Here is a 23559-nt window from a genome sequence, read left to right as displayed (position 1 = left end):
TCAAAATAAAAAGTTTTTTTAAAATAGATTTCTCCAGATACTCCCAGAGAATGGATTATCATGGCGTAAGCCCAGAGAACATTGAAGAAGCCATTTCAATAGTGCTGGTGAAAGAGGGTAGTGGCCAGAATTTTGGTGGTGACAATGGAGACAGAAAAATGGATGGAGAGACGTATTTTGTAGATACAATTGATTGGACTTAGCTGAAACATTTGATGTATGCAATATGGGAGAAGGGAAACTCACGAATGCCTAGGAAGTTTACTTGAGTAGCTGGTTTGTTTACTATGTTGATGTGTATTAATTTAAGGATGGCCAGGGAAGAATGGGTTAGTGGAAACTGGGGTGTTTGGGGTATCTCTGAGGTACATAGGTGATGATTCCTGTCTGGAGCACAGAGGAGTGGTCTTCTAGGGGTGGTGTGACATAAATTGAATAATAGACAGGATATGATGAGACAAAAAAGGTGTGTGCCTAATACCATGTCCTGGGGAAATCAGTGATTAGATGTTAGGGGAAATATCAAGGGCCATGGATATAGCATGAAGACCAGGAAAGAACTGTCATTTACTTCAAGGGGGGAAGTAATTTCACAAATGAGAGAGTGGTGAAATACACAAATATTTCTGAGAGTTTGAGTAGGAAATTTGCATTCATTAGATTTAGCAACACAACATCTTGATTGCCTTGATAAGAAGCTTGGGGGGTAGTGGGACTGGTGAACATTTGAGAGAAGACATTAAGTAGATGATTCTTGAGAAGGAAACAGGGAAAGATAGTCACAACTGGAGATAGATGTAGAATTAAAATAGTTATTTTAAGAAAACCAGGGTACTTTACAATATTGATAGGAGTGGCCAACGAAGGTGTGGGAGACATGATGGAGAGACAAGATCACTAAAGGAACAAGGTCCTTGAGAGAAAAAGATGAGATGTGGAGTGAGTGGCCTTAAATAGAAGCAGGAGTGGTTTCTTCATTGAGACAGGAGAAAGAAGAGGGTTGTTTTTGCAAGTAGGTGTGAGTTTTGTTGGTAGGAAGACGAAGTGATTTGAGTTTCATGATTTCTCCTTGCTGAAGTGTGAAAGCAGCTATAAGAAAAATAGGGAAGTGGATATGGGGCAAGTTTAATAGGAAGAAAAAGGAAGACATAATACTTTGCCATAAGAACTGAGAAACTGAGACTTCCCCAACAAAAAAGTTGTGTTGCCCCTCAGTGTGTGTGATTTTCTCCAGAAACGTTCAGCTACTTAGGTGAGACTCATTAATGAAGGTACATGGTAGAGTATGTACACCCGGGATTTGGCTTTTGCCAGACATGGATTTCTGTAAAAGAAGAGAGGAGCATGACAGTTGATGGTATTTGCAAAGTTGTCACTATGATAGCCAATCATATGACAGCGGGCAGTCAGGGTTCACTTAAGACCATAACGTGAAGGGGCATGTTGAGATAAAGTTGAACACATAGGCTCATTTGCTGCCTATCCAGTGGCAATTGCAGAGCACGCAGAAGAGGGTGTGAAAGAGGAAAAGGAAGGAGGGAGATATAGATAAATGTATCAGATTAGATGATAAACCAAACCATAGGGGATGGCCAAAGAAAGTATGACTTCCAGCAAATGACTGAGATACACAAAAATCCTGATGGGTGTTTGGAAAAGGATGTGTACATTTTCCAGGGTGTGATGGAAATTCCAGAATGGCTGCTCCTCCCAGACTTCAGGGCTATCACCTTACATTTACATGAGCTCACAGGAAAATGAGAGGATTGAATCTGGCAAGTATCATGACCAGAGTCAAAGAAGTCTGCTGGACAGTCGTTTTGTAAACTCATCTTTTTTTCAATAAAAGGCACTAGTCCACAAAATACAAGAAAAATTTAAAAACCCAAAGAAACAATTGAATTCTCTTTTCTAGATTGGCTTATATTCCTGGAAACTCTTCAAACAGAAAAGTGAAAGTTCTGATATTATTATAATCATAATAGTTTATGTTGGTGATATTTGCATGGTGAATCATTTTAAATCATTTTCAATCTTCAAAATGCCCAGGTTTCTGTGTCCTTAATGTTATATTGGGGTTCATATATATTATTTTATTTGTTTTCTATTTGCCTCAATGATTTCAGTGCTCCAATTTCATTTCATACCTTTTTAAAATTAATCATTTTATAACTTCAAGTTTTCTCCCTGTTAACTTGTTAGGGGCACATTCATTTATGATTTTTTTGTGGATACCTTAGAGATATCAACATGGGACTTTGATTTATTACAATCACGTTCAAATTATTACTATCAGTAATGGTAGAATCTGAGAATACTTTACTGCATTTACTCTTTTTTGTAATCTGATATATGTCAGGTATTTTAATTCTAAATATACTTTAAAGGCCATAAAACATTAATTTCCCTTGAAATATAATCACGTATTTACTCTTTCTGTTTCTCATCATTCCATCTGGCATTTTCTTGTTTCCTTCTGCTTAAAGAACTGCTTTTAGAATTTCCTTCAGTGCAGGTTTGTTAATGACAAATTCTCTTGCTTTCTGTTTTTGTTAAAATGGGTTATTTTGCCTTCATTTTTGATGGCTATTTTTGCTGGGTGTAGAATTCTAAGTTGGAATTTATTTTCTGTGATTTTCCTCATTTCTGTTGAGAGGTCAACTATTATTTCTCCTTTGAGAAAAATGCCTGTTTTCTCTGTTTTTAATATGGTTTTCTTGGTTTTAGATTTTAGCAGTTTGATTATGATATGGTATGGTTTGTGATGTGTGTGTGTGTGTGTGTGTGTGTATGTGTGTGTGTCTGTGCCTGTGTGCATAGGTGAATGTTGGTGTTTATCTTGCCTAGAGTTCACTTAGATTCTCGGATGTGAGAGTTGATGTCATTAATCAGTTTGGAAAGTCCTCAGCCATTATGTCTTCAAAGATTGCTTTTGCCTCATTTTCTTTTTTCCTAATAGTATTCCAATTACCTGTATATTAGATATTTATACTGTATTCCAACATCTTTTATGTACTTTCCGATATTTTCATTTTGAATTAATGACTGGGCTTTTTTATTGACTTCCTTCATTTTACTAATCCTGTTTTATGCAATGTCTAATTGTCTGATAAGCTTATATATTATGTTCTTAATATTAGTTATTATGTTTAGAGCTCTAGCGTTTTCATTGGATTCTTTTTTATAAATTCCAGTTCTCTGATGAAATTATTCATTCTTTGCATCTGTTTGCTCCAGCTTGCTTTTCCTGTATTTATTTGATAAACTCCTTGTCTTCTAATTAAAATACCCGGCTCACTGTGGATCTATTTGTGTTTGTGTTGTTTTTATTTTTAAAATTGCATGTTAGTAATATTATCCTGTGTCTTGTCATACCTAGTAATTTTTTTATTGAATTTATTTACTGTGTATAAAAATTTAGATTATTGAGCATCCACTGTCTTCCTTCACTCTTTTCTCTACTAGGAAGATAAAGTTGGAGCTCACCAACTTAACCCAAAGAGGGACAGAGCTGAATCAAGGCTGGATTATATTTCTCTCATTCATCTTTGTTTCTAGGATGGAGTCCTCCACGGCTTTCAACCAAGAGCCTACTAAGATCAACTGGGCCCCTCCCCTGATGGGTCTCGCACTTTAATCCTTGTCTCCGTCACCAAAGGACTGTCAGAAAACTCCATTCTGCTTCTCAGAGGCTTTGTAATTAGCTTTTTATCCTCTCGTGTAGCTTCAGAATCTGGCATGTGTGTTGAGAAAACTGGTAGTGTTTGGTTTTCGTTTCTATCTTTTAAGTGGGATCCTGACAGTTCAAGTCTTCGTTTTTGTCTCTGCAGGGCCACAAAAATATTTCTTCTTGTTTTTCTATCCCCACCTATAGTCTCTGCCCAAGTGAAGGTTGGATTCTTAAGTTCATTTCATGCACCAAGAATTGTCAAATGCCCCGAGAGAAAAGCTTCTTTAGAATATCACCACAGCTTTGTGAAGTTCTTTCTCCGAAATCTTCACCCCTTAGTTCTCACTGCTTCAGCAAAAATCTGATGTCTTTAAACAAATTTTGGCGAGTACTTCCTGCTTTTCTAGTTCATCTTGGCAGAAACCATGGTTTGCTACTCCACCTTGCCCGAAACAGCAGAAATTTCAAACAATGTCATTTTACAAAGTAAATCATCTTAAGGGTGTTTGCCTTTCAATTGAGTGAGCTTCAGAAGCTTTAAAGGCTTTGCATTCTGGCTGCATTTTTTATTTATTTTATTTTTTTATTTATGTATTTTTTTTTTTTTTTTTTTTAGCAATTTGGAGTGTTGTGATGCATTGTTCTGAGACGATATTATTAGCAGCTAAGAATGGTGGCTTTGACATCAGGGAATTGTAACCCTGGCTGTGCCGATGCAGTTCTTGGCCAAAGAATTAGATCTCTGTAGACTTCATTTTTACCATCTATCAAATGGGGAAGAAAACCCTGCTTTCTATGTTTATAAGGAGGATTAGATGATAAGATATTTATTGATTACTTACTTTAGCTATACTAAATGCCTTACATATATTATCTAATTTTAATATGCTATGTACCATAGTACACACTAAGGATTCAATAAGGGATAGCAGCGTTATTACTTATCCTTATTACAACTCAGACCCTATTTTGGCTTCAGGTAAAATCACGAGTCACCCCATGGTTCTTTTCTCATTCCCTGCCCTTTTAACTACAGAATATAGACAAGGTAAATACAGGCCAAAGATAATTCTTTAGCTTACAATATTCATATTCATATTTTTGTCCTGCATTTAGCAATCAAAAGTATGTACATCAATAAAAACAAAAATAAAGCTTAATTATTAATAACCATGAGCATCGGGGCAATGTAGAAATATGAAACATGTTTTCCCATGTACTTTTAAAAATAGCATAGCTGGTTTTTATATGTGGGTTGAATACAGTCAAAACATCAGAAAAGTTATTCAGGATAAAGCCTTAAAATGCCAGGATTTACTTTTTGGTGAAAATGACATGTTGGACTGCTGCCTGATGAATTTAAACCTAGACAGTTGCACATGTATAGTTCACAAGTTGGGGAGCCTGTAGCTTTGGGTCTCAGTAGCTCCTGGGGTGGTATTTGCACTTCATTTCTGGCCCTGTATATCTGATTTGATGACATCTGTTAAGGAGATGGTGGAGGGAAGACATGCATATGAAATTTCAGTGAATACAGCCTGCATTTCAATGATCTGAGGCTGCTGTTACCTTGTCATTTATTTTGTAGCCTTTGGGGCTTTGACAGGCAATACCCAATCTGTTTCTCATCAGTTTAAATCTCAATATTTACTTTTAGATGTTTTATTTTAAAATCTTTAAAAAATAGAAGATTGTGCCTGTCCATATCAAACAGAATTTGCTTCTTTCACATAACAAGAAAACAGATTTGAATAGAATATAATAAAGGAGAAAACAGCCACTTTACATATAATGAGAAAAATTATGACCAGGCATGGTGATTCACACCTGTAAATCACAGCACTTTGGGAAGTTAAGGCAGGAGGGTCCCTCGAGCCCAGAAGTTCAAGACCAGCCTGGACAACATGACAAAACCTCATCCTTTACAAAAAATTAAAAAAAAAAATTAGCCAGGACTGGTGGTGCACATCTGTAGTCCCAGATACTCAGGAGGCTGAGGCAGGAGGAACTCCTGAGCCCAGGAAGTTGTGGCTGCAGTTAAATATGATGGTGCCACTGCTCTCCAGCCTGGGTGACAGAGTGAAACCCTGTATCAAAAAAAAAAAAAAAAATATATATATATATACATATACATATGTGTATATATATATATATACATATACATATGTGTATATATATATATACATATACATATGTGTATATATATATATACATATACATATGTGTATATATATATACATATACATATGTATATATATATATGTATACACACACACACATACACATACATATAAAGAGGAACAACATAAGTTTTTTAAAAAAAAACAGAACTATTAACAAGCTATAAATGCTCAGTTTTGCTTGATACATTTTTCTTTCCACAATGGTTTGCTATTGCCGACACCTAAACTGGAGGGTCTTTTTCTTTTTTATTCTAAACATCTCCTAACAAGTGATTTTTAAATTTTAGGATGAATCCCAAGAGAATTGCTATTAGTAGTAGGTGCTGCTTACATAATCGACAAGATCATTAAGGCAGATATTCCTCTAAATGGAAGTCTAGATCTTATATAACATGGATCTTGATACCTCCCTCATCAATGAGTGGTCTATACACAGTAGCAGCAGCATCATGGGGAGCTTGATAGAAATGCACAATCGAAAACTCCAACCCAGATATAAGGCAGCAGAATCTGCATTGTAACAAGATCTCCAGGTGATCCATATGCACATGAAGTTTTGAGAAGCTTACCAGACTAGACCAGAGATTGACATATTTTTGCTACAGAGGGTGAGACAGTAAACATTTTAGGTTTTATAGGCTATGATAAAAGGTTTTATAGGCTATTATCTTGCAATTACTCAGCTGTTATTGTGCAAATTACACCAGAGACAATACAAAAAGGAGTAAGTGTGGCTGTGCTATAATAAAACTTTACTTATGGACATTGACATTTGAATTTTGTATAATTTTTACCTGTCAAAAAATGTTCTTCTTTTTTTCCCCAATTATTTAAAAACGTAAAAACCATTCTTAAAGGCCACACAAGAACAGGTGGTGGGCCAGACCTAGTTTGCTGGCTCCTAATCAAGATTCTTTCATTTTCTTTTTTTTTTTTGAGACGGAGTCTCGCTCTGTGGCCCAGGCTGGAGTGCAGTGGCGCAATCTCGGCTCACTGCAAGCTCCGCCTCCCGGGTTCATGCCATTCTCCTGCCTCAGCCTCTCCGAGTAGCTGGGACTACAGGCGCCCGCCACCACGCCCGGCTAATTTTTTGTATTTTTAGTAGAGACGGGGTTTCACCGTGGTCTCAATCTCTGACCTCATGATCCGCCCGCCTCGGCCTCCCAAAGTGCTGGGATTACAAGCGTGAGCCACCGCGCCCGGCCGATTCTTTCATTTTCTTGACCTTGTCCTTTCTTGGGTTGCTCCCTGCCCTTGGTGCTTGTCTTAGCCTGCTTGGGCTGCCATAAGAAAATACCATAGACTCAGTGACTAAAATGATGGATATCGGCCAGGCATGGTGGCTCATGGCTGTAATCCCAGCACTCTGGGGGGCCAAAGTGGGTGGATCAGTTGAGGTCATGATTTGGGAACAGCCTGGCCAACATGGTGAATACCTGTCTCTACTAAAAATACAAAAATTAGCCTTGTGTGGTGGCAGGAGCCTGTAATCCCAGCTACTCGGGAGGCTGAGGTAGGAGAATCACTTGAGCCCAGGAGGCAGAAGTTGCAGTGAGCTGAGATCATGCCACTGCACTCCAGCCTGGGACACAGAGTGAGACCCTGTCTCAAAAAAAAAAAAAAATTAAATTAAAAAATTTAAAAAAGCATATAATAAAATAAAATAATGAATATCTATTTTCTTAGAGTTTTAGAGGTCAGTAAGTCTCATATTCAGGTGCCAGCACAGTCTGGTTCCAATTTCTTTTCCTGACTTGAAAAGGCTACCTTCTTGCTGTGTCCTCACAGGATATAGAAAGAAACCTCTGATTTTTCTTCCTCTTATAAAAAGGCCACCAGATTTGTAGAATTAGAGACCCACTCTCATGACCTTGTTTAACCTTAATTACTTACATTACTTATGTAAGGATCTTATCTCCTGTTACCTTGAGCATTAGGGCTTTAATATGTGAATTGGAGGGTGAGGGGGCACAGCGCAGTCCATAGCAGTGCCCACATCTTCTCTCTGACATCTTCTCTGACCGTACCACCCAGAATCATTTTCCTGTCCATGATGTCCCATTGTCACTGTTAACTGCCTGTCATCTTTGCTACTTAAATTTGGCCTTATACATTTATGACAGCACATTCTGTTCCTTCAAAGAAACTGCAAGCTCCTTGAATGCAGATGGTGCTGATCAAGGATCTAGGGATTCAAACAAGTTCAAATGACTGTGTTGAGCTTAGAAGTTAATGATTGACTGCTAGCAATGACACAGCCTGACTTTTTCTGCTCTTGAGTCTCCCAGTTTGCTAAATGATTACAGGTTCCTTTGCATCTTTTTGGGCTATTTTCTCATTTCTAAAATGGGGGAAATGTGGATGTGAAGATACATCCAACTTCTCTAGGGAGGGATGAAAATTACCCATTAGAGGCCTGTTTTGAAGACCCAGTCCTCTGTAGTATCAGGCACTTAGAAGTGGCAGCCTTATCTTCACTATTTCATCTACTTTTTTGATGCAATAAGACCAACTATTTCATTTCCTGATCTTCTGATGGAGTGTCCTTTCTTCCCTTCCATATGCTTTCTCCCATCATATTTCTATTCGGCAGCCATCATTAACATGAGGTCCTTGCTTAACAAAGACCTTTCAGTGCATTTTATTTATCTTTAATGTTTTAACATTATTCACTATCCATCTTAAATATTAGGTCACTGTGAGTTGATTCCCTAGGGAGCCATTCTATTATTCCTCCCTTCTGTATATTTTCTAGTGTTTTTCCTAGTCCCTTTTTAATGACTACCCACACAGAGCTTCCTTCATTTGCTTTGGAAATGTTTGCATTAGTGACTCATGGTGCAAACAGATGGGGACTCGGGTAAGGTCCTCATAAATCATTCTCAAGGGTTATCTATTAAATCACAATTTAAAGCTTTAGGAGAGACTGAATGAATTAGGGATAAACCCTGTATATCAACTCATATGCTTTGCAGGCCTTTGGCTGAAATCAGCATGGATTAACACCTTTCCCAGCCTCCATTCCTCTATACTCTTAATATTTTTAGCTGGGACCAGGGTCCCTGATTTCATTATGGTTTTAGACATACAGTGCTGTTCTGGAAACGTTATTTTCACTATTTTTTTTTGCTCACACCAAGGAGAAATGCAGGTGACAGGACACAAGTGTTCTTGATGTGTTACAAACATTCTCCAAAAAGTGGTTGCACCCTATATTTCCTGGTTGAAGTGAGCTCTTGTCAAATGCGTGCAAACAATGCACCTCAAGTCAGGGGAGCAAGGATGTGTGTAAAGGATTCATGAATGGCAAATGAAGACTGAACAGAAACACTTTGAGCAGAGCTGTTTATTAGCATCCTGAAGGAGTGATCTCTTAGGGAGGAATTCACCTCTTGATATTTCATTCACTCTGGACTTATCATGTGGGGAATCAGGCAGTCTGTGGGATTTAATTTGGAATAAGTGAAAAAGAAACAATTAGAACCATTGTAATACTTGTTGCAGAGAATGCCAAACAAGCTTCCTTTGTCGTACAATTATTTTGGCGCTAGTAAGTATGTCTTTATGTCCTCTAGATTGGTGTCTTGGATATTTCCCTCCCTACCTTGTCTTTCCATGTAAAAACTTTAGATGAATACAATTTTCTATTAAAAATTAACTTGTGTCATTTGAAATTAGCATACATTAACATTTCTTTAAAACTAGAGCTCTGAAAAGCTTTTTCAAAATGTCTCTCTCATGAGTGTGAAATGATTTTTTTTTAATCCAGCTACAAGGAGAGAGGATAACAACATTTCTGCATTTCTGAGTTGTGTGACTTAGCCTTTTTGATTCTTAATTTCCTCAGCTGCAAAATGGGGATAAAATATTTACTCCCTAAGGTATTGAAATCCTTAAGCAATGTATACAAAGCATTTGACCAAGTAATTGACATGTGCACATATAAGATGGTCAATATTTTTTCTTCATTATTGTTTTGATTATTTGAAGTATGCACATTAAAATTGCAGTAATATCCACTGGTTATAAAATGGCACAGATTCCCTCAAATAACTGGGTAACATTGAGAGGAAGGAAAAAATCATTTCTTAGTGAGAGCATCTTTGTTTGAAATCTTTGCACATTGGTAATTTTATATTAGAGATTTTGCTCATCAGTTTCTGTACAGCCAAGTGCATGGCTTTACACGTTTTTGCTGAAATGATAAGCAACAGTCGTCTTATTCCTAAAGACTCTCAGCACACTTTTATTAAAGATGGAGCAGGTATCTGGCACAGAATTGGAGTATAGTAAATCGTGCAACAAATGGTATGCCAGAATCAATTTACTGCAGCCCCCCAATACAGTCGCTTTCTCCTTACCAGTTTCCAGCATAAACCTCTATGCACACCTTATGTGAATGTACCACAAGTAGCTGAATGCCTTTATGTTGTCTTTCTAAGCAGAAGTTTATGCCACAAAAGTAATGTGAAACATAGAGAATAACTATCAAGTTTCAGTCTTCCTGAATTGTATTCAGGAAACGGAGAGAAGAGGGAATCACAGGATATCAGTGTTGGGTCAGTGCTTGGTGATTGCTGCTGACTTTTTACCGATGACGCAACTGAATCACAGTGTATGGAAGTGGCATGTTGGAGAATGCTACCTGAGAATGAAAGAGTCAGAATTTAAGCCCATGTCTGTCACCTCTGAGGTCCCTTTTTCTTTTCTGTATAATATATTGCTGTCAAAATTTCTGAGTGGATATTTTTTCTAATTAGTTGTTGCTTAAGGCACATATACTTTCTTCTCCTGGAGCACATGATAGAAAACAGACTAAGGTATCTTCATCTGCTATGTGCCATTTGCTTGGTATGCAGTTTCTCATTATCTGTGGGCAGTCCCTGTTATCCTGATTACACGGATAGTACAGTTAAAAATTAAAATGTTAATGCTGTCTCTCCAGGTCCCGCAGTTCGTAAATGAGAAGGGGGCTTAAAACTTGTCTCAGATCCACTGATTCTTGGCGTAAAGTTAATGGATAAATAGAAGTTCTAAATATGAGAAGCTGTGAAATCCTGCCTTCCAGCTCTGCATTTTCATGCATGATTAAAAGACACAGCACCACAGAAACTTGAATTTGTACTTCATATTGTATATAAGTTTGCATTACAGATATATATTCCAGTGGATAACTTGGTTCTAAGCCTTTTTGTTTTGGTAAATTAGAATTAAAGAAATTATAAACTAGAAGAGGAATAATAGGGTAAATAAAGAAAAAAATGTTCAGTTCACCTCTGCAGGGACAAGAATATTGACTATATCTCAAAGGTTGTGAGTTATAAATAAGAACATCTTAATTATTTTTGTTTCCTTGGGGTGGATGTTCCTTGCTACCAGCCTTTCCCATGAAACTATGCATCTTGAAATATCTTTGATTCTCAACACTATTTAACCTTTTTTCCATATATGCACATTTTCAGGAAAGAGACTGGGTGATATCCTTTCCTGTTGGTTGGGACTCTATTTTAGATTTTCTGATTGTTATAATGAGAAGATATACTGGGCCACTGAACATCTAGAATTGATCCTTCCATTCATTACACAGGAGTAAAGGATGCTTGCATCCTGCCTATAGAAATAGCAGGGTTGCAAATAGCCAATTCATTGCTGGTTCCAATTTGGAAGCTGACAAATACTTGCTTTATTGCCCTGCCACATGCGAAGTCTATCTTTCTGCCTACACAGCACAAGTCAGTAACCTACATAATTCTTCCAGGATATTCTAAAAGCCCTGAGGCAGGAGTTCATACTCTATATATTTGGCATTCGGAATCTCATATGGAAGTGCATTCAGTGACATCCTGGGAGAATTTCCAAATACACCAAAACATTTATTTTGCAGTTCTTCCAATTTGCATTATTTAATTTGTGCTGTCTTGCTAATATTTGCCTTTGTCATATATTTGTTATATTATACATTTGCCATTTAAAAATTTGATGCAGCAATACAAACGTATTTAAGCCGCTGTGCTGCTCAGAGGGGACTATTATATATCAGGAGTCTGAAGAGTCAAATCAAATCACAGAGGATCTTCTTTTATACTCTTACTTATTTTACTGAGGTTTTTCAACATAAACAACCATAGCAACATCTTAAAGTCATATCTCTTTGATTCCAAAGCGAAATACTCCATTCGTAAGACAATGAGGAGAAAAAGAGAATTAGAAGCCGAATGACTGTACAAGTCATTGTCAAACTAGGACACTCTTGAGAGTAAAAGGGGACTAGTAGTCACCACACTGCATGTGTTTTAGGCAAATTGGGACTCAGAGTCACCCTTGTTAAAGATGTGTTATATTGCTGATCTGAACTGAGTTCTCAAAAAGAAGCCCAAGCAAAGCAGTGTGTTTGTTGTGCTGAATCTAAGCCCTTCTCTACTGAAAAATCCCCAAAATACAATATATTTATACATAGATAAGCATACATTTACCTATGAAAAAATATACAGTAGGAAAAGCATGCGATTGTGCTCAGAGTTTATGTTCCTGAGTTCAGCGTATTTCATGTTCTCTGTAGTTCTGGTGACAGAATTCGCTCCTTGTTCCAGTCTGCTGAGATTACCATGTGTCCATCTCTTCTTGGCTTTCTCACTGCCCCATGGTAACATCTTCTGAGGTGATCTTGTGCTCATCTGAATCTTAACTAGCCAGTCCATTCCTCATGATTGCAGGGTCCTCTATTATAACCAAGAGCACCCTCTCGTTTCACCCAGGTTGGGTGTCTCATTTATGTCACTTATGGTCACTTGAAGAAGATATTTGGCTGCTTCCTGAGCCCTGATGGGGTATTCAGTCTACTCAGGGAAACTGTGTTAGATGCATCTACCCGACCATCCTACACAGGTGAGTCTACTGCATCCTTCTCTGCCATGGGGGAAATAGAGAGCTCTTTAGGGGTATGTATGCCATAAATGCTTCAAGTGGGATGCAGAATAAAAACACCCTCTACTCTCAACCTTATAAACATAAATGGAGCATTTCTGCCAGTTAGATCCCACCACTCCTTTCAGTCTTAGAGATACTAACCAGGATCTCAGTGACTCTTCCTTCTTTCCCACCCCTCCCAACTTCCAGTTCAAAGAGGATGTGTGGGGGAGGGGGGCTGGTGGGCATGATTGCTGGGTAGCCTGGATCATGTATTCTCTTAATACTCTACCCTATATCTGTATCATGGCCTTCCCTCACCAATAAAAGCCAAGAGTTTGACAAATGTATTCTCTGGTTCTACTTTTAGCATCATGGAGGCCTTGAGTCTAACAGTATCAATAGGAGAAGTTCACAGCAAAATAAGAGGATGGGGATGGCAGGGAACATACTGGTAACTAGTAACCGGCTAGTACTTCCTGTCCTTCCACTCCTCTGAGTTTCTTGAGGGAGCAGGAAACAAGTTCGTTAAGCTTTGAATGAAAGCTCGCAGCTCACAAAAGACTGCACAGAGTAGGGCCTCCTTAGACTGATGTTAAACCACAAGTAAAGCGCAGTGGCTCTGGGGTCTTTCCTTAGAGTCATATTGGCTTGGTTGGGATCCCTGGCCCCTGCCAGCTTGGGGTGACTGTATTTTATAGGTCAAAATCTATTGGAAGACAGAGCAAAATGAATTAAGTGATAGCCAGAAGCGGGATATCTCAAAACTATGAAAAGTTTATCTGCTCGGGTGTTACCACACTCTCTCCTTCTGCTTTCCCCCTCAACTTCTTCCCATTCTCTACCTTTGCGCAGCCCCCCACCACCACATCGGTGTAAAAGCCTTCAACCTCAGCCTGCTTCTCCAGCTCTCACAACTTAAATCCCATGCACTGTCCACAGCAATCCAACGACTCTGGTTTTGGAAAAACCATCAATGTCTATCTTGACATACAGTGAGCACTCTATTAATACCTACTGAATATCTGTCAAACTTTTTGTATATTTCAAAAAACATTTGAAATGATCCTAGAAAAGCTCAGAATAAAGCAGTCCTAATTGTTTTTCTTTCTAAAGACATAGCTGAAAGCCTCAAGAGTTTTAACAGAGCACCTATTAATAATTTCAGGGCAATTAGAAGGGAGGGGAAAGATCAGAGAATGTATCAACTTGCTGTAAGAGGCAAACCTGTGCAAATTAAGTTTGTCGAAATTATCAGCAAACAGTTGGTTTCTGTCTGCCCCTAACTGGATTTCAGCAGCATTTTATTCAGTTTCTACCTCATAGTATTTTCATCTAATGCTCTATGCTTTTCAAATAATATTCATATATAATTTTATTTTTAGAAAATCCCATGAGTTGAGGAAGATGATTCCTATTTCCACAATGTTACTCTCAAGGAAACTAAGACAGAGAGAAGGTAATGGAATTGCCCAGTTTACATGGCTACAGAATAGTTAAGATTTCAACACAGTTCTTCTCCCTTGGTCTCTGATTCTTCTCCAACACATTTAATTTTTAGAAGAAAATATGTAGTTAAAAAAAATATTGAATCTTCACTAAACGGCACAAAAGAAGTTATATATATATACATATGCACAATAGCATATATATATATATATATATATACACACACACACAATATCAGAGGAATTTAGATTATTTAATCACTTTCTAATTGCTAGAGCAATCAAAAAATTGTTGACATCATAATTAAAGAAAACTGGTAGAATCTGCCCTTTTCCTTAAGTCCATTCCATCTGAGAATTGAGTTAAAGCTGAAAAATGCCAAGACTTCTATTTTGCCTATCTTGTGGACACATTACTTGCCATGGGAGGGGTTTACTTTGAAAATTAAAATTGTAAAAATAATAAAATGAAAATTAGAAGAATGGCCGCCCCTCGTGGGCACATCTGATTTTGTCAGAATAGTACTGTTTTATTCAAAGAAATTCTGAAACAGCTGTAATATTTTTGAAATACTTGTTAGTGCATATCAGTTGTGCTAAAAAAGGTCGTTTATAAAAATCTGCAAGTTTTATGGAAATATTTCCTTTGGTTGTGAGAAAACACATTTCCACATGTCACCATGTTCACAGAGCTGGCTGACAGGGTTAAGAAAAGTGTGAATTTATTAATGTGATCATAGCATCATCCTTTTATATTACCTGTGCCATGCCAAATTCCCGCAGGAAAAGTATTAGGGTAATAGTTGTATTCCTCTTTGTTTTACAGCTGGATATTTTAATTTTCTATAATTATAATTTGGTGCATAATTTATTTGCATAATCCTATACTATGTCATATATTTTTTAAAAGACTTATTGACAAGCTAAAATTTGGAAATATTCAGCTATAATAGAATACCTTTTTAATGTTCACGATTCAATATAAAATCCTTCATGTGAAGCATATGATTTACAATCTATTAGATTTTTTTAAACTATTTAAGGTTGACCTGTGAAAACCCAATAAACACAAGTTATGATATAATAGGGTTTAGCTGGATGGAATACAGTAATAAATAAAAAGTACACAAACACCATTTAAAATGCATATCCCATATAAATGGTTAAGTTGTCTTATGATTTTGTCTTTGTAGATTCTGGTTGTATGTGCTCAGGACAAATAAAGCAATATCTATTGTCTGATAAAAGAAAATCATTAAACAAAAGGTATTTGCCTATGTTACTTCAATCTGAGTCACTATGATTAATATTATATGATATTTTTCTTTAAAAATCTATTTTTATGTCTATAAATCCTCTCTTTCCCCACTCTGGAAATAGTGTCTTTCTACCAAGAAATAAATATTCAGCATTGCTGTTAATGAAACCGTGATTACTGATTATTGTTATTTTATCATCCCTACTGTCACTGCTGGTCATAGATATAATTATTTCTTCATTTCAGTAAAATGTTTGAAGAATGATTTTAACAATGTAGTATATGGGGAATTTAAAGTGACAGTTGTTTCAGATATTGTGTATCACTGATAGTTGTAACATTGATATTTTAAATAATCGTATTTAAAGTTCAAATTGGTGATGGATTCTATTGCTTAAAGGGAGAAAGGTGAACCTTAAAAACGTTTCTAAAAGAGAGCTTTGGAATGAATCCCAAGATGATATATTGCAGAATGCAAAATGGGCACCAAATAGTTAAAAAGGGACTAAGAAAATGAGGCTGTTTGTTAACCCAAGATAAGATGTTAATCCTTTATAGCCTAATGGGAATCTTATATCCTCCCCTATGAGTCTTATTCTCTGTTGAGCTTTAGTATTTGGTTCCCCCTTATTATTATTATTAATGTGAGCCAATCAGGTTGAACTAATTAATTTCTGTCAAATGAATCAAAGTCTGGTGAACAGGACTAAGATGTTGTTTTTTCTAATCATTTCAAATTTCTCTGAGTCAGATATATTAACACAGTGCTTGTAAGTGTATTAGTATAAAACTGATTGCACTGAAGCTTGGTGTCTAAAAAGCTTTGACCAGGAAGAGATTAAGCATTTGCATTCTTAATATGTAAATCATAGATAAGAGATGCAATAGTAAAATGGCTAAAACTAAATCAGAGATAGTCCTGTAAGAAAAATTCCAACAAAACAGCAGTTTCTTTTGCTGAATTCAACAATTAACCTGTCCTTTGCCAAACTGTACATTTACATGAGAAGTAAAATATTGTATCTCCTGTGTTTCCAGCAAGGGCCACAAAAGTGAAGCCAGTTCAAGAAGTGTCTCTTTTGTCTATCAATGTGTCCCCAGCTAAATCTTTTCTTTTGCTTTCTCAAATAGATCAAAATCTACCATTTCTAGAGTGATTGAATCCTCAGAGCATCTTTTGGTATCAAACTATTTTTTTTTCTGGTTTCCCTCTGCTATTAGAAAATAAAATAATAATTTCAGGCCAGGCACAGTGGCTTATACCTGTAATCCCAGCTCTTTGGGAGGCCGAGGCAGGTGGATCACCTGAGGTCAGGAGTTCAAGACCAGCCTGACCAATATGGTGAAACCCTGTCTCTACCAAAAATACAAAAATTAGCCGTGTATGGTGGCAGGCACCTGTAGTCCCAGCTACTTGGGATGCTGACACAGGAGAATGGCTTGAACCTGGAAGCGGAGGTTGCAGTGGAGCCTCTGCACTCCAGCCTGGGTGACAGAGCAAGACTCTGCCTCAAAAATAATAATTATTATTATTATTATTTCATCCTAATCTATGAGGACCAGTATTTTAAATGACCCTCTTCAATTAGAGAAGAAAGATGTCTGCTTTTCTGTTATGTCTCATTCTGCTTAGGGCAGTGTTTCACCTACTGACAGCTTGTGCTCAGTTGAGGATCTCCTTGTTTTAGTGTAGTTATAAATGTATTGGGTGGAGTAGAGAATCATCTTTATACATTTTATCATTAATACAAACATACCTAATTCTCCACAAAATCTGAGAAGGTTCAGAGTTCCAGTCTAAAGAAAGAAAAATAAATTCTTTCTATAGATATGTATAATTTCAGATTACACAGCATGACTTTATATTAAATAGATGTTGAACCGCACCTATAATATTATTTTCAAATTTTATCACTGAGCCACATAAAAGATATGAACAAAGCTGGAGGAGTTTCAGAGAACAATAACTCAATTGATTGGGGCTGTAAAGTAATTCCACACAGCATTGACTTTAAAAGATTGGGGATTTATATTCAGGAAGTGTTCAGATTTAGAAATGATATAATTGAAAACTTTAAAAGCATTCCTAAAGAGGAAAAAAAGTTACTTAATCCTGGAATACTAGTGCAGGAAATTTCTTCTTAACGTTTGAGAGGAGAAATATTCAAACAAATAAGATGCTACTCTACACATAAGTTATAAAAGAGACGTAACAAGGCAGTGTTCTGATTTACACAATTTACAGATGAAAAAAGGCTAGAAGAGGGAAGAAGATAACGACAGAGTTCACGTGTTGCTTGAGCAGAGATGCAGCCTAGATTTGCACTGCCAAGCACAGTAGCCACTGGCCACGTGTGCCTGAAATGCTACTGGCATGACTGACTGAGATGCGGGTCTTCAATTTTATTTCACTTTAATTGATTTTAATTTTATTTAAGAATTAATAGTTTAATTATTGGAAAGAAGTTTTTGAAGTGAGTTTGGAAGAACTTGAATATGTAAACCTATTTTTTCAACTGTAAATTTTATAAAATCTAGAAATAGATAAAATATTTCCAATGAAAATTTGCATTCGAATTGAAATGTGTTGTAAATGTAAAAATATAGTAATACAAACAACTAATTTATTTGTAATGTGGTATTACTATTTTAGCTCATTGGTAAATGTTTAATATGATAGATTTTGAACTGATAATATTTTGATAATTTAGGTTAAAATAAAATATTTTCAGTTAAAATAGGTTAGTGAAAATATTTTCACTTGTTTCTCTTTACTTTTTTCATGTGGCAGCTCCAAAATTTAAAATTACCTCTGTGGCTCATATTACGTCTTATATTTCCATTGGACAGCACTGATCTGACCATGAATTAATTTAAGTGATTAGACCAATTAACAAAGTGTTTAGACAAGCCTATCCTAAGTTTATCCACAAAACTGAGGGAAGATTCCCTTTTTTGAGATGAATGTCTCCCAAAGCCCATTGCCTTCTTCCATCTCTTCCAGAACCTCATGGCTACATAAACAAATGTCCTACAACAGCTGGTTCACTCCAGTTTCTTCTCCTATCTGCGTTGACTGTCACAGCCTGCACCCACTTACCTGAAGGCATTTACTGTGATTTAGGATATTGTGGCCTTATGTTTCTCCAAATTACTTTGAAGGCAGCAAGATCTTAGATGCTACACCCCCACGGATGAACCAAGTTGCCCCTCTCTTGATTAAGTCTAGTCAGCATGGGCTGGGCACGGTGGCTCACGCCTGTAATCCAGCACCTTGGGAGGCCAAGGCGGGTGGATCACCTGAGGTCCAGAATTCGAGACCAGCCTGGCCAACATGGTGAAACCCCATCTCTACTAAAAATACAAAAAATTAGCTGGCGTGGTGGCAGACACCTAGTTATCCCATCTACTCCAGAGGCTGAGGCAGAAGAATCGCTTGAACCCAGGAGGCAGAGGTTACAGTGAGCTGAGATCGTACCACTGCACTCCAGCCTGGGCAATGAGAGCAAAACTCTGTACCCCCCGCACCCCCCTCAAAAAGAAAAGAAAGTCTAGTTAGCATGACTGGTCTTCTGACTTAGGGCCACTCCTTGGTCCTTTGAGCTTAGCTTGTCTTGTAACTCAGGACCCTTTGAAGACATAAGCCCTTCTCTGAATGTGGCCTGCTATCTAAAGTATGTGCATCCTGTCATTCACTGGCTAGCACTCTCCCAATGGCTGGAACTGGTCTTGCTTCTCTGCATTCCAGCTGCGGGCTCAGGTCCTTAAAGACATCAGCGCCTGTAGGATCCATGGTAGCCTGCCTGTCTCCTCTGTAGATTTGCGACCTTGGATTCCCCATGACCCTGCTTCCCTTGCCTAACTTAACTGATGCTGAAGACATTTGGGCTTAATAAACACTGGGTTGTCCCTTAGAGCTTGATACTTTAGTGCTCTATTTTCCTGGAGAAAGCCTCCTCACCCATCACCCCACTCACTATGGTGCCCTTATTTCCACTCATTCCTAACTCTGACGCGATCTTTCTTGAGCCATAGAGAGTGAACTGTGGAAACCTTTAGTTAAGTCAGCTAATATCATGGAGTGTTAACAACAAGATGTTTGTTGTGCAACATCTTTTTGTGCCCTTATCATAGGGAATGTACTCTACTAGAAATATCATGGGTCTTCCCTGGAATACTACTTCTGAGCATGAAAGGGTCTTCCCAGAATCTCTGAAGGTGCCCCACAGAGATTATCACCTATTGTATGTTTCTGTATGGTGAACTCAGCTCTTCTCTTAAATGATCCCTGAGAGAGTTATCATTACAGTGTCCTGATTTACAAACTTACAGATGAAAAAAAGCTAGAAGAGGGAAGAAGGCAGTGAAGGAGTTCACTTTCCTCACACAGCTGTAGGGTAAACTATAAACGACTAATTTGTCTCTAAGTTTTTCAAGGTGAATACAACAGACCAGGTCTTTAACAAGAGTCTAGAAGGATCAGGAGATTGAGACTATCCTGGCCAACATGGTGAAACCCCGTCTCTACTAAAATACGACAAAATTAGCCAGGCATGGTGGCGTATGCCTGTAGTCCCAACTACTCGGAAGGCTGAGGCAGGGGAATCGCTTCAACCTGGGAGGCAGACATTGCAGTGAGCTGAGATGGCCCCACTGCACTCCAGCCTGGGCGATAGGGCAAGACTCTGTCTCAAAAAAAAAAAAAAAAAAAAGAAAGAAAAATCTAGGAGACCTTAGAGCCTGGTTTGATAGGGGGAATTATGTAGATAAAAGCATTGGGAAATAATTTGAAAGAAGAGAAGAAATAGTCTCTCATTTAGTATTAATGCATGCACCTCTTTGACGTGGAAAGGAAAGAAGGTACCAAAAGTGTACAGCAATGGCTTTCAAACTGGGAAGGGATTGAGGTTGTACTCCCCAGGGACAGTTGGCTATTTCTACAGATATTTTTGAGTGAGGACCTGGGGGGCAGAGGAATGCTACTGGTGTCTAATAAGTAGAGCAGAGAGTTGCTGCTAAACCTCCTACAATGCACAAGACAGCCCCCATAATATACAATCATCCAGCCCCAAATGTCAATAGCTCCAAGGCTGAGAATTCCCGCTTTAAAGTTCACCTACATTTTAATCTCACAACATTTTAATCCCACATTCAAATAGACTGAAGCTCACAGATATTAAACTATTTATTTAAAGTATTAAGACTAATTAGAAATGTGATTGGACCAGAACACAGAGAGTTTCATTTTCAGGACTGGCTTTCTCGTGCTAACATGCTGTCTTTCCCGTTATTCACATGTTCTTCTGAATTTCTTAAGAACAGTTTCGTGAAACTTTTCAAGTTTGATGAAGCTGTTGAAAGGGTGTGGCTGTGTTTATATGATGTGTAAAGCCTGCTTTTCCTGAAACTGAATAAATAACACAAAGACAGCTCCCATTTGACAATGCTGGCCATTAAGCAGGACACAGGAAGTCTAAGTTATTATTCTTACTTTACCTAAAAGAAGATAATGATCTCAGTGATGAGACTGAGGTCAGCATTATGATAATGTGTGTAATAGATTAGGGGCTTAGGACTCACCCATCCAACTGTAAAAGGGTTGTGCAATTTTATTATTTGATTAGTTCATCTTAGCCTTGTGCACTTGCCTCTACCATTCCTGTGGCCAAGTCCTCCATCTACATTTCCTCCTTAGCTGCTGCTTTTTATCAAGGGAATTATTTAATCTTAGTGTCACTAACAAATTTGGCCATTACTTTATGCCTTCCTCCTCCACATAATCACATGATTACATCTTACTGGAAGGGTAAGATCTTCAGTATCCTGGACAACTGCTTTTAACTTCTCGCCTACCGAAGTTCTTTCTTTGCTGTATTTAGCTAGTTTTTAGGCCATAAGAAAACATTTCTGGCTTTAAATCTTAATTAAATTTGATAATGGATGTTCTATTGGATTTTAATTTTTTCATGGTGACATGCATTCAAAATCCATTGTCATATTTCTTGAACACCTACTATGTGCCAGATAAAAATTATGAGCACTTAGTATTCAGTCATATATAGCATAGGCAGAAGCCCTGTCCTGATGAAGCTTCCATCCTAGTGAAGGATGCAGATGGTGAACTAGTAAATATACAGTAGAACATCAAGGTATGATAAATGCTGGGGGAAAAAAAGAAAGCAATGTAAAGGGATAGGGATTGACAGTTGTTACTGTTTTGAATGAGATGGTCCACATCTCATTAGATGTGGTATCTGGGGGAAGAGTGCTGAGGATGATGAACAAAAATATAAAAAACCCTGAAGCAGAATGTTTTTTATTCATTCAAGAAATATTAGGAAGGCCTGTGTGGCCTCAGGGTGGAGAGAAGAAATAAAGATGGCTTATACCAATAGAGAGGGAGCTAGGAGTAGAAAATATAGATCCTTGTGGGCCTGTGATCCTGATCCTGTGATCCCTAAAGAGAACGGCTCTTGCTCCTCTGAGTTGAAAAACTATAGGTGGAACAAGATGAGGGCAGGAAAACCAGTGAAGAGTCTATTTACACTTCTCCTAGGAAGAAATGATAGTAGCTTGGAAAGAAGGGATAGTAATAGACAGTTTGCTTGTTTTGTTTTGTTCTTTTCCTACGATTGTTCATAATACAAACACCTTACATTTACCATTTGCTTTTATATTTGGCAATGCACCATTCTAACCCGTGAGACACAGCTTCCTGAGTTTCCATCCTGGATCTATCACTTGTTAGCAGTGTGATCTTAGATCTATAACCTAATCTCTCTGATTCTTTTCCTTCTCCGTAAAATGAAGTTAATACTGGTACCCACTTCAAAGGGCTGTGTGAGTTGAAATCTGTATAAAGCTCTTAGAATTATTACTGGCTTATGTTAAGCATTATGGTATTTTATTATTATTATTATTTGTTCTTCAAACAAACCTATAAGTATTTCTTTTCCTTCTAGAAAGCAGGTCAGTATTATTTAAAATAATATATGTTATATACATTTACTTATTTACTTTATAAATGAAGAAACTTAATCAACAGCTAATAGATGAGTCAGAATGCAAACCAAGATCTTCTGGCTCTAAAACTAGGTCCCTTTCCTCCATACTACATGATGGTCAGATTGTCAGATGCTACCCAAAGCTATTTATGGGCCTGCACTCCTCAGTCTGCTGTTAAATATCTCAATCACATTCAACAGATGTCCAGCAAAAGTTCTTTGAGGTTTGTTTCATTTCAATTAACAGAGAAGTGCTACAGTAGGGAACAGGATGGTGAGAAGTAACCTAAAAGCCACAATTCCATCATGCCATTTTTCCCAGTATTTCACCTTCACAATCTATAGGTATCATCTGTTCCTATTGCTTTATTTATTTTTGGCGTTCTCAGAGTAACTTATTACTTCCGCAAGATAGTTTGGACTTTAAAAGCATTTTTAATCTATTAAAGAAATTTTTCTTAAGAGTTACACTCTTCTCTTGACAATATAGGGTAATCATTTAATTATTTTTTGATAAAATCCTCTCTCTATATATGTATATACATGTATATAATGCATGTGTGTGTATATATGTACACATGTGCATATATGTGTATGATGTATATGTGTGTGTATATGTATATGTGTATATGTAGAGAGATACAAAATTATATTTGGGAATTTATTGAAAGATTCAGGATTGCTGCTTAGACATGGTTTTTTAACCTCAGCATTATTGATATTTGAGGCCAGATAATGCTTTCCTGTGAGGTGATGTCTTGTGCATTGTAGGATGTTTAACAGCATCCCTGGCCTCTACCCTCTACTGGATACCAGTAACACAGATTACCCCTCCGCCAGTTCTCAAACAACCAAAAAATGTCTCCAGACATTACCAAATATCCCCTATGGGGAATAAAAATTGCCTTCAGATGACAACCACTGGGTTAGAGACTTGGAAATGTGATTGGTTTTATTTGTATGCATGAGACTGTTGATTTGTCTCCTTAAAATGTGAGTTCTGTGCCTTTTTAGAAAAGTCTGTGCTGCTTATTATCAAATGGGTATGTTATCAACTGAGTATAATTTTCCATATGCCTTTCAAATTTTC

General features: G+C 37.4%; 1 protein-coding gene across 2 annotated transcripts in view; it reads left to right on the top strand.

The window, feature by feature from the left end:
* DCC (DCC netrin 1 receptor) overlaps nt 1-23559 on the top strand; it is a 1203407-nt gene that overhangs the window by 148900 nt on the left and 1030948 nt on the right. The window lies entirely within an intron of this gene.

The sequence above is a fragment of the Symphalangus syndactylus genome, chromosome 1 (genome assembly GCF_028878055.3).
Source record: "Symphalangus syndactylus isolate Jambi chromosome 1, NHGRI_mSymSyn1-v2.1_pri, whole genome shotgun sequence".
Classification (NCBI taxonomy): Eukaryota; Metazoa; Chordata; class Mammalia; order Primates; family Hylobatidae; genus Symphalangus; species Symphalangus syndactylus.
This window is presented reverse-complemented; position numbering and strand designations above follow the sequence as displayed.